This window comes from Lepidothrix coronata, unplaced genomic scaffold, assembly GCF_001604755.1.
Source record: "Lepidothrix coronata isolate B3197 unplaced genomic scaffold, Lepidothrix_coronata-1.0 Scaffold17, whole genome shotgun sequence".
Lineage (NCBI taxonomy): Eukaryota > Metazoa > Chordata > Aves > Passeriformes > Pipridae > Lepidothrix > Lepidothrix coronata.
The window spans coordinates 8465828-8478077 of record NW_016690197.1 but is presented as its reverse complement, the minus strand read 5'-3'; the positions used below and the strand labels follow the sequence as shown (position 1 = coordinate 8478077).

The window sequence follows — 12250 nt, the reverse complement described above, 5'->3', positions numbered from 1 at the left end:
TACAAAATTAATTATATTCTCAGACTTGGCCTTAGTTTACTAAGCCATTACAAACAGAATTAATTAATCAAATCTGAATTAACAGAAGGACAGACCATGGCTTGGCAAGATGCCATATAAAGCAGACTTTTCACAGGATTAAGTTTTGCCTGAGAAGCTAACTGTCAACCAAAGGCTAGTTCAGTATGAACAAGTCACCTAAGATAAGGAGGTCTGTGACATCCAGCAGCTCAAGCAGTGAGGATTTCCTGTCACTCAATGCTATGAGGCAAACAGAGGCTCTAAGGTGTCCTTGCACACAGGACTCACAAATTACTTCTGTTGCCAGGTGACTGAATTGTAGTCTTAGCTGATGTGCCAGAGAAGCAGCATGATATTTTTGAAGGCCACAAGTCTATATAAAATCATTATGGGTGATTTTTTTTAATTCAACAACTAGATTTCACTTCAAAAAGCTTTACCAAATTGACTTATATAAGTTATATGGGATCCAATTGCTGAGCATTCAGCCAGTATCCACTAACAGTGACTTTGCTTTAGCTCATGTAGCAGGGAATGTACATGGGTTCTTAAAACCTGTGATTGGCCTGAAATTCCTACAGACTTTTCCAATCTTCATCACAAGGGTGGGGTACCTCATGGCCTTGTGCTGCTACTGTACTGAAAAATACTAGTATAGGCATAAAACTTACGACAGACAGGCATGAAATCCTTTGTCATAAAATTTTAGTTTTCCTGTAAAAGAAATGAACCTATCTATGAAACATCCCTCATATATCTTAGTCAACAGCTTGTAAGCTTCAATAATAGAACAAGGACATATCATGAATTAGTCACAGGATTTCACAGGGCTGAACTTAAAACCTTTATGAAAACTAGATTCTGTAAATTAGATTATACTGTTTTTAAAAATAAAAAACCAAACAACACGACACAATACTTCATCTAAGAAGGCAGCAAGACAATGACAAAAAGGAGGAGAAATGTCACACGTAATAAAAAAGAAAACTCCAGTTCCAGTGACAGCCAGCAAGTAAACTAAAATGTTCATTTAAACATGTTAAGATTGGGGAAATTTCCAACAGCTCTCTGTTGGGAGGGAGAGACAGAGATACGTCGTCTTTTCTTACTGGACAGCAAGCAATATCTGTGGCACTCTCCAGAGCTCCACTATCAACTCTCTTTTGAGGAATCTGTGCAAGCCCTAAACCCCCAGGAAACACTGAACCACTCATGACTGGACCTTCCCTGTGGGCTGGCCTCTGGAAATTGCAAACATCCTCTCTTTACAGCAGAGAATCTCTGCTGTGGTGGGGAAAATCACAGAGCAAACACTGTGGTGTTCAAAAGGAGTTTTTGGCATTTGCTGTGAAACATGGCAACTGTGTTATGGCAGTAATGGGCTATTCCATCCACTGAGCATCAAGTGTTGCTCAAAAGTAACTACAATGCCATTGCAACATTTCCACATTCTCTCTCACTGTCTATTAATTCCAGGCCAACGTATTTAAATATCAAAAGGGAGAAATTATTTAACATCGTATCCTGACAACTCAACAAAGCAATGAGATTGTTTCCATCAACCCCAACAAGCTTGGATCAAATACTGGGTCTCTTGAGCTGGCAAAGGCTAGAACACAGCTAACAGTTATAGTTGATGAAGCATGAGTCACAAAATACCACAGCTCACACTGTGTCTGAGCTCTAGTAAATGCAGTATCAGCAGCAGAACATTTGTTCAGATCAACACAACGAGCGCATGCCTGACAGGATGGTTTTCACTGGGCACAAATACGCACATCTGAGTGCGCTCATAGCTTGTTTGTTCTAGTAAAAAACAATGAAAGACAGAAAGAAAGAACAAAAGTGAAGGCTGTGAGATGGCAAAGGGTTGTTGTTCTCTCTTTAATGAGGCCTCACAACATAGCAGGTGATTCTCCAGATGCCATCTCCCAATCTTACGAATGCACACATTAAGACATAACTCTATAAAACACCCTCCCAGGGAGAACTTGGAGGAGACAATGTGAGGTGCTTCTACTCCTGCCAGCAATCTGACTGCAAAACAAGAGACTTGGATTCTTTTTAATCAAAACTCCACCCAAAGAGAAACAGCCATACAAAATATGTACATTGAGGAAAAAGACTTACTGGCAGGAGTGCCATGAGTTAAAGCCAGCTGCAGGGAGAAGGAACACCTCTGCTGCATTCATTTCCTGCACTGAACAGAGTGATTTTATGTGGAATGTCTGACTGCTAAGTCTATTCCACTTTCCACCCTTCAGAGCTAAATAACAGTATTCCCTTCTGTTCCTCCATTGCTTCTAACCCAAGAATCTCCAGCTAATTTACTTGCTTGATAAACCCTTCCTCTTGGAGTTCAGTTTTAGCACCAAGATACAGACTCGTGTTTTTAAAGAAGATCACAGCAATCATGTAAAGATATATACATCACATTTCTCAGCTAATTAAAAATAAAACATAAGCAACATGATTTAAGTCTAATGAGATTCAGTACCATAAACACAAAGACTGATGGCCAGTCATTTGTCATCTTCATATCCATGTGTTATACAATGGGGTACAGTGACCCAGGAATTGTAATAGAAAACATTCTTTGAGGGCTTTGTATCCTTTTTCTAAGTATAAATACTTTTTAAAAAAACAAGCACAGCCTTCTGATTAAAATATTGATAATGTTTATAGAACAGTGTTCCGGAGACCACCTAGTAAACTAAACAAATGAATAATACAAATTTTAAGAACACTTTAATTAAAAGCTTACTGTTAATAGGTATATCCAGGCTAGAAGACCTCTTCTATCATGAGTATCCGTTGTACAGTCAGTAAGAGAACCATATTTTTGTGAAGATGTTGTGAAGTTTCTTTTCTTTCTGAGTACTTTCAGGCATTTTTTTTCTATGGATAATATATCTCAGATTGAATAACAGTGTTTGTTTATGAAAGTCTTCACAGAGGAAGTCTCACAAAACTACGTGGGCTTAGGAAAGAGGTTAGAGTGCCTGCGAGTTTTTTCTGCTAACTTTGTCTCATATCTGTCTAAAGCAAGAGAAGACTCACTACCAAATGCAAACTGCCCCATAATGTCAGATCACAGACCAAAGCCAAGCTACAAAGGAAAGGAAAAGATGGCAGACCACCAGACCCCATGTCATTCCTCATGCAAGAGTTGTTGTCAACAGCACAATGCCCCACTGTCTTTTCATCCTCCTCCTAGTCCAGTCTTCTCACTCAGCCCAACAGCATTCTGGGTTGATGCTGTCCCTGGTGGATTTGCACAAGGCCTGTTCTTATGAGGACTTTGATCTTAGTTGGTGCTAGGGTTCTTTGAATCCAGGCAGTAAAATAGAAAAAAGGTCAAGAATAATAATACATTGTTGGTGTACACATATGTGCACTGCCATATGTGTAACTAAGCACCACTTTTAGGAGAACCACAACACAATTTTTACAGGTCTTTGAAACATCTAGATGTTATTATAGCAAGCACAATATTTTGCTGATATGCTCAAGATGTTAAATGCATATCCAAGCATCTTCAGTGCCCAACGAAATGTGATTTCCAGGTTTGGAGTCTCTCATTCTATGATTTTTTTGTACATTTGTATAGTTGTCTGGAAAGACTCCTGACTCACAGATACACTAAGAGATGGTGCCTAATAATACGGCAAGGTAGGACACAAAGCATGTGTTCTTCGTGAATGTTTGTCTACCCCAGTCTTACAGCACTACAATACTGTTGCTTGGCACATCTTATCCTCTCAAAAGTAATTTTTCTGACAAATGGACTCATATTTATTGTACATTCATATAACATCTTACATGAGGGGAGCACAAATCTGCTGGACATATAAGTTTTCAAAAAACATTTATCATTTGGTTACTTACAGAACAAAAAAGATTCAGAGAGGTATTGAAGAGAGAAGACACTGAAGCAAAGATAAAGTGAGGAAACAAATATTTACACAACCTTCACTCTTTTTTAATCTTTTATTGGAAGTGATATAAGTTCTCAGCATATATTGTGATAAGTACCAATAGATAAGATTAAAATAAAAAAATAAAAAGCTGTAAAATATTTAGTGTGTTCTTTTAATAATTAATCAGCCTAAGAGCTTTCAGTCTCGTTGTACTGACAGCACAGCCAGACTTTTCAAGAGAAGAAAAAAACCTAAATATCTAGTCAACTATTAAAATGTGTTATTAGGGTACTATTTCTGTCACACTGTATCAGGAGAAACTGCAATACCTAATGATTTTTCTCTGGAAGTTGTAACTCTGGGGCATGTATTGCTTTTAACTGTTCCTCAACATGTTTGGATATGTGATATATTCTTTCCCCATTTTGCAGACTTGTGCCCAAGAGGTTTCTGAGAAGATATCTTCTCGAAACACATTTTACTGGCACAGGCCACTAAGCAGAAATTCATTGCAATTTTCTTTGCAACACAAGACTTGACTGGCAATTCTAAGTTGATATACTGAATACTACATACTGTATCTCTCACACTACATGATAGAGGGGACTCCACACAAAGATCTTCTCTAAGGCTTCTGGAGACAGCGGACGCATCCTCATAACTGCCTAGAGCACTGAATTCTCTCCCTTCCTGGAAGGAATCTCGGGATGAGCATTCAGTGACCCAGAGAAAAGCTTAGACACAGAAAACACTGTGAGGAGACCCTACACAGTACAGCCTCTAGTCAAGTCATCTACCCTTGCAGTGATGATTCCGGTTGGGCGAGATGAGGTGGGAATTATTAGAAAATAGTGCACAGTCTCGTATTACCTGCAAGGACTTGTAACACTTTTAGGCAGCCTAAGCTCATACAGTTCAGACTCTGCTAGGGACAGTATGATGTCAGACCCCAGGAGGCAGTGTGTTACCCAGCATCTAGGACCTGGGTCATCCTCTAAGGCACAATGTAGACACCAACAGGTCACATTAATCTTCCTGGGTTTTTCTCCCCTGCCAAGCACTGGCTCTGATGCCTCCTGTCATGACCATACAAAACTCAGCTCGAAGTTTAGTAGAAGACTAAACTCCTGTGCCAACCACACTTAAATATCCAACAAGTGTTTGTGGAGCTCAGTGCTGCATGACTGGCTATTCTCTCAGTACAGCTTGTGTTTTGTGACTGGCTTGTCCCCAAAACACAAGAATGGCTTTCCATGAGGAATAGAGGTACTTCATGTGCAAATACATTTCAGCTGAGTTTTCAGAAAAAATAACCATTGGTAAAACCAACACTTCAATCCATAAAATTCTACAAAATTAGACAGAAAAGGGAAGTTACAAGTACCACCACTGCAAAGACATGTCTTATTTGAACAACTGCTTGCAAACAGTTTTCCACAATATTTAAAGATCTCAGACAGAGCACATCACAACAAAGAATATGGAGAGTAGGAAGCAGACCTAGTTCAGTCTAGTACTATCCCTTGCTTAATTATCACCAATGATAAAAGGATAAATATCTATAAATTCACCTAGACTGTTTTTGTAAATATATTACTATCTACCATAAATGCTATACAAACTCTCAGCTGAATTGATCTGAGTATTTTGAGATAATGACAGCTATCATTCCACATTATGTCAAATAAGATTCTGTGCTCATTGCTTTTGCTTAGCTCTTCTAAACTGTGGGCTTGAGCTAAGTGAGGGCTAAGACTACCTTACATGACATTACTGCTATTGACGTAGCTGGGCAAAATTCCAAGTGCACAGTCCCTAAATCTGGCCTTTCTCTCTTAGGGCCTCACACAACTAACTTGTTCTGCTTCATCCAGAAGAACTATGCCTATGATTATAAAAAGGCATTTCACTGCAAGGACCATTAGACTTGGCCTTCCTGCAAGGGCACCACTGGTGTGTCCCTTGTAATGGCAATGCTGTAGAGACTGGAAAGTGGGCTGAAACTCACAAAACTCATAATAATAACTGACCAACCGCTACTTTTGACTCTCAAAAGTTAGGATCAGTACAGACATGGAAACAAAGGAAAATTAATTCAAATTGTGGTATCAGCCTCCCTTTCCAAATAGTCATCTTCATCCTAATTATGTTCATTCTGCTCTAGGGAAGCTGTTCCTTATGTGAATGAGTGTTGCAGTGTTTATTCAAAACCAGAATGGCCTTCTGGTCTTGGGGTGTATTTCATTCGTATTACACAAATAATTGATTCTTTGAAAGACCTTTAAAGCTATAAATCAAATCTGTAGACAAACTCCATTTTCATGCATGCTGCCGTTTCCTGTTTTCCCATTTTGATGGAGGCACTGAAAGACCCCAGCTGTCACAGTACCGAATAATCTTCTCTTAGTTCTCAGGATAAGAGGAAGTGGAATTATTTCAGAAGTCTTCCTAACAAAGAATAATTTTAGCAACAGTTTGCTGTCTAAGATAAGGCCACTCACTTCAAAGTTTTTATTGTTTATGAAGAGGGCAAACATCAATAAAGTGTTACAAGATTGGCTATGGATATAAAAGATAATTTCTTGTAGAAATTGCTTTACCTTTCCACATCTCATTTCCTTCAGCTGGAAAGTGATAGCAGAGCTGCCTGCCTATGCTGACATCTGTAGATAAGAAACAGATTTAGTGCTACGCTGTAATTCTGCAGCTAGAGAGACTTCACACAGGATATGGAAAAAACTCACCTAAAAATCAATCCATATTACCTCCTATTACTGTGAATGGGTAAGAAACCCAAACACCCAGGTTTATATCATATGCATTAGACAGATGTCTAGATGCAAAGGATGAGAGACAGAGAATAAAATACTGACTGACACATGGGCATTCACACACCCAAATTCTGATATGAAGTGTCTGATCTGAGAAGCACATCACAAACCAGTTTTTCTACCTCATTATTCTCATCTAATACTATTTGTTTTCCTAAACACATTCCAACAAACAGGATCCATGATGCAGGAATCCAAAATTACTTAATCATGCTTCATTATATCTTAGTGAGACCATGAAAAGGCATATATGATGTTATTATTTCTTCCAGTATTTAAATAGCATTTCTCTCTGGGATGGCATGTCATGTCTGTTCTAGCAACACTCAGCAACTACACGCAAAAAGGAGAATGAGGCATGACTATATCTAGTTGGCAGAGTTATCACAGAGTGGCTGACCACCGCTGCCCAAGCACTTTGGCATGGATCAATTTTCATGCAAAAAAACCTGCAAAGTGCTAAAGAACCAAAGTATGTATGGTATCAGTGTGACACCTTCTTTGAAAGACACCTCCAGTAGCACATTTGACTTTACTGCCATGCTTGGGTAAGCACTCTCTTGGCTGAGTGTGAAGACATGACATCATCACTTCCCAAACCCTCTCCCATAACTGATCCAAATACTAAGTCAGTCCTGCTTAAATTGTGGCATGCAGAAGGGTCACAGTATAGTCTGCAAAGGAGCAGAGGCTGAAATCATACTAATGTCAAAGGTCAAGTTCATAAATTCCTATTTAGATATACAGACTAAGTGCCAATCACCCAAGAAAATGAAGAAGAGAAGGAAAACATCTGGGTATCCAGCATTGTTGAAAACTCAGGCTTTTGTTAGGCTCCTACTTCAGAAATGTTAAGTAGCAAGCAAAAGCCCTAGCATATTCTTTTACACAATAAGAGCAAAGACTAAAACAACCTACCCATGACTGAGAACTTCAAAGGCCTGAAGTAAAAACAATTTTCAAAGAACACTGAACTTTATCCATGCTGCCAGTGCATTTCCCAGCACCGAATAAATCCAAATCAAAAATCTCACAAAAAAAAAAAAAAGCTTCTCTGTTGAAAACTTCTTGTCAGCTCTTAAAGGTGCAGCAGTTTCCATAATCCTGCAGGTAGCCTCTCACTGATATAAATTACACTAAGCAATGAAAGTGCTGAGCCTATCTTAACACTTGAACCACAAACAACATACACTGTACAACCTAATTCCGTAATGCTTATTCACATATATAGCTCCACAGAAGTTAATGGGATTATGGAAGGGATTGAAGACTTCAGGATCAGACCAGCAGAATCTCTCTGGCTCATTGCAAAGGACTCAGAAGAGAGAGAAAACACCATGACTGTTCATCCATCTTAGGAGATATACAGTATAGTTTTTGCTCAAAACAAACAATACCAGCAAAGGCACTGTTTTGGTCTCCCCAACTGCCTTGTGCTATCATAAAACCAAAGAGGCATTCAGTGAAGTCAAGTACAGAAAACTGAAAAATAACACCAGAGAAACATAGAGGAACAGAGAATTAACCAATGTAGCTCTCTGCTGCCAGATACCATTGAGACAAAGCATTCTGTAGTAGTTTCATCAATTAATTAGCACACTGTATACAGTAACATATCAGTATAAATAAGTCCCATGACCAGTATCTGCTGCCATGTCCTAATAGTGACCCGAGTGTGCACACACACACGTGCACCCATGTACACAGAGCACATTCTTCAAAACGTGACATGTAATTTTCACAAAGGCTTAACATTCCTGGTTTTTCCCCAGATTCAACCTTTGCAAAAAACAGTAAACTAGTAATTCAACATTTGCAGAATGCTTCAAAGTTTCTCTGAATTCTCCTTTTCCCCCTACTCCAAATATTTTCCCTCTCCTACAAACAGAAAACACAAGAAGAGACCTGCTTACCACATGACCTTCCTTTGGAGGAATCCTTACATTTGTACTCTTTGAATCATTTGCGTATCAAAGAAAAAGGAAGCTGCAAATAATATTCACATAGAGCACATAATTCTTACCTTTCTGACTTTTAGATTAGCCTCCTGGGCATGTGAAATTTATTAGGCACTGTTTCTTTCTTGTTCTAGGCAGCTTAGGTGTGAGCTTGTGTGTATGTGTGTGTTTCTGTTTATATTTACAAAAAATCTGATGTATTCCAAAAAAGGCACACTTGCTGTGTTTTGACTCTATAAATATCACTACTTATATACTTTTATGGTATTATGAATCCATATTGGCTTTACAAAACAGGATTATCTTTAAAAATAACTACTATTTGAAGATAGTAAGTATACCTACTCAACAAGAAAAGGGGAATATAAAAGAAATAGGATTCATTAGGCACACCAGTGTGATACATACATCTCTTCTGTATGTGTATCCCTGTAGCAGAACCAATGTGGTCCAGCTTCTAGAAGTCAAGAGATATATCTGCAAGTAACCTTGAGCAAGCTAAACCTCCCCTTGCCTTGCCATACCTTCTGGGTAGAGAAGAGTCTGGGACAGATACAGTTTCTTTTTATGACAAGGTAGCAACAAATACAAGAGAGAACAATCTTCAAGTAGCATAATCTATAAAAATGAAATACTAATATACCAAATATTTCCCCAAAACAGCAGCAGTAAGAACCATACCAAGCAGAATAAAGAAGCAGCAACTACAAGTAAGGAAACACTGATCTTTGGGCAGAAGAGTGAAGAACACATTCTGCTCAGAACAAATCTCACTATCAACCATCTGGGTTTCACTCTGGTGCCCTTGATTTGGGGGTTTCTTTACTGAACACATACATAGAGGTGTAACAACCATGGCACTGACACGAGCACAGGTCACTTACTGGTTAAAAATCAAACAAGGGTAACAGCAGGAGCCCAGGCAGTTTTGCTGAAATGAGATCTGCACAGCAGGGCAGGCATGGCTTTTCTTCATTACCCTAATAGCCTAATAAATAAATAAGGAATAGTTGTGTCCATGGTAATCATGCTAGTGATTTTTTTTTCTTTCCCTTCCAAGATACCTCAGGAGAGAGGTAGACAGACCCTGGCTGCAGAATCTGATCTGCAAATAAAAAACTGAGACCTAAATGAAGCCCTTTTTATGACAGGATTTAACTAAAACTACTGTATATTTTCAGACATTTAAATCACCTACCATTAATCAGGTACTGGTGGTACCTGAAGGTGCTGCCAATTATTTTTCACTCCTGAATTTCTTATGCGCTAATTGCGAAAGGTATTTACACCTCTGCAGAGAAGGACACAAAATACAGATATCCAGAAACAATAGAGTTAGGCTAACCAGTACCCTCCTTTCCACTTAAAGACAGAACGGTTTCATACCCTACCATTCCAAGCTTCTGTTTTATCCAAACTACACTACGTGTTGGCTTCCTAAAGTACAGTATTCTGTATGTCACACGCAGGGCAGCATCCATGCGCCGCTGACTTGGTAATTGCATTATCTGCAGGCACTGATGAATGAACAACCGTAATGCATACATCCTGGGCTTAGCTCTCTCGGGACAAGTAGACACAGACTCCTCACACCAGATTCACTCAGTTTGCTGAGTCCGAAGGTACACAGAATATACCCCTGTGAATTCCCTCTCATTTTAAAAGCAACGTTGTAATCTGCTCCCCCTTCCCACTGACAGAAATATAGCACTTCTATTTACAAGCACCAGAAGCTCATTTCCAAACCTACTTCTCTGCATCTGCAATCTATTCTACCTGCAAATAATAAGGCTTGAATAAAGACTTGCAAAAATTGTGGTGTAACACCGACAGCGCCTCCGGATATTAGGGAAGAAGAGAGAGGCGCTAATATCCCACAGCATAATGGCCCTTTAAAGAACGACTAGTCCTTATGGGTATAAATAATCTCAAAAATAAAATGGACCCAAGGCGATCTCCACTGCAGAGGGCAGAAATGACCAGCTGCCACAGCTGCGAAAGCCCCGGCTGCAAAAACCCCGGCAAAGTTAAACGCGCAGACGAGCTTACCTCGGAGCGGCAGCCTCCGTGCCCGCCCGGACGGGACGCCGCAGCCCAGCTCGCCAGAGCTCCGCCGAGCCGAGCCGAGCCGAGCCGAGCCGCCCGCGCCGCCGCGGCTCCCCGGCAGGCGGCGGCCGCCGATGGGCACCGCCCCCCGCCCGCCCGCCGGCAGCGGCGCGGGAACCACCCGCTCGGCGCCGGCACGGAGCGAGCCCCTTCCAGGGAGAAGGAGGAAAAAGGGCCTGCGCTTCCCAGCCGGGCAGGCGAACCCCAGCCGACCCCGAGGAAGGCGGGAGCAGCGCGGCCGCCCGGCTGGCAGCCCGGGAACGGGGGGCGCGGCGGCCCCTGCCCGACCTGTTGCGTGTGTCGTTCGCTGTTTGTTCCCAGGGTGATGAAATTTGCTGGGGATTGAGGGCTGGGAAAGCCGTGCACCGGTGAGGTGGGTACACGGCTGAGCAAGGGACTTTCAGTGCAGCCATCGGTGTATCGATTGTGTGTAATTTTGTATGTATGCATGCATCTTCTCTCTGAAGAATGGAGAGGAAAATATGAAGGAAGAGGGAAGAGGACTGGTAAATCACTGAATGCTTCATCTGGTTAAAAAAAAAAAAAGAGATCAAATAGAGGAGAGGGGAAATCTGTCTCATCACCCTCCATTGCACTGAATTAATATTACCATTTTGTTTTCATTAATGCTTAGGGCACAACTCCCAGATCAGCTTAGGTACTCCGCCAAAGTGAGGGAAAGGAGGTTACGCACAAAACATATGAAGGTACCAACCCACAGATGGCCTGACTGTGCTGCCTTTGTGTAGAGAGGAAACACCATGTACAGAGGGAATTTCATCCTTCTCAGGCTGTCATGACATCTCATGGGGTTTTTTTAATCTTCAGAGGTTATCATTCTGTTTTCTTTCTTCTTCACCTTCAGAGTTCTTGTTGTCTTTAATATACTGACAGCCATAAGAATCTAGTTTGTCTTTACTTCAATACTACACCTGAATCAAAAATATCACCAAGTAATTCAAACCAGTTGCCAAAAGAAATTGATTAGATCTCAATCTGTAAATTGAGAAAAGATCAAACATATTTTGTCTCCAGTTGCCAGAAGACACAAAGGAAGTTTAACCCTAAACTTTGTTCCCTCCACACTAACCTCTCAAGGGCAGCTGGAAAAACCTCCTTCATTTCAGAGAGATGAATACACACAAAAGGAGGCTCGCTGCCTTCCAGATGGGGACCGGAAGTTTGCAGCGATGATCCCGAGCAGCCCTCCGCTTCTTGAAATCCCCAGGAGAGAGGAACGTGACCGTCATCTCAGAGCAGAATGGACAGCCGGGAATTCTCAAATCTGAAATCCAGCTTGGGCAGAAAAGAGATGTATGGTTTTCCTCTCTGATGGAGAGCAGGGTGATAAAATTTGTGGCATCCTGCCAAAACCATCGAACCCATTTAGGCACAAAACCTCATCTTACCCAGG

The 12250-nt window shown here is 40.8% G+C and overlaps 1 protein-coding gene across 5 annotated transcripts in view; it reads right to left on the bottom strand.

The window, feature by feature from the left end:
• The window catches only part of SORBS1 (sorbin and SH3 domain containing 1), a 238672-nt gene that overhangs the window by 160788 nt on the left and 65634 nt on the right, over positions 1-12250 (bottom strand). Inside the window, exon 1 of one of the 5 annotated variants that reach the window (XM_017806943.1) lies at positions 10780-10835. The exons of 3 other annotated variants lie outside the window; for them this stretch is intronic. The gene's annotated coding sequence lies outside the window, so the exon portion shown is untranslated. Of the gene's footprint in view, positions 1-10779; positions 10836-12250 lie in introns of those variants that run through there. One more of the 5 variants, XM_017806944.1, reaches the window with a different exon arrangement.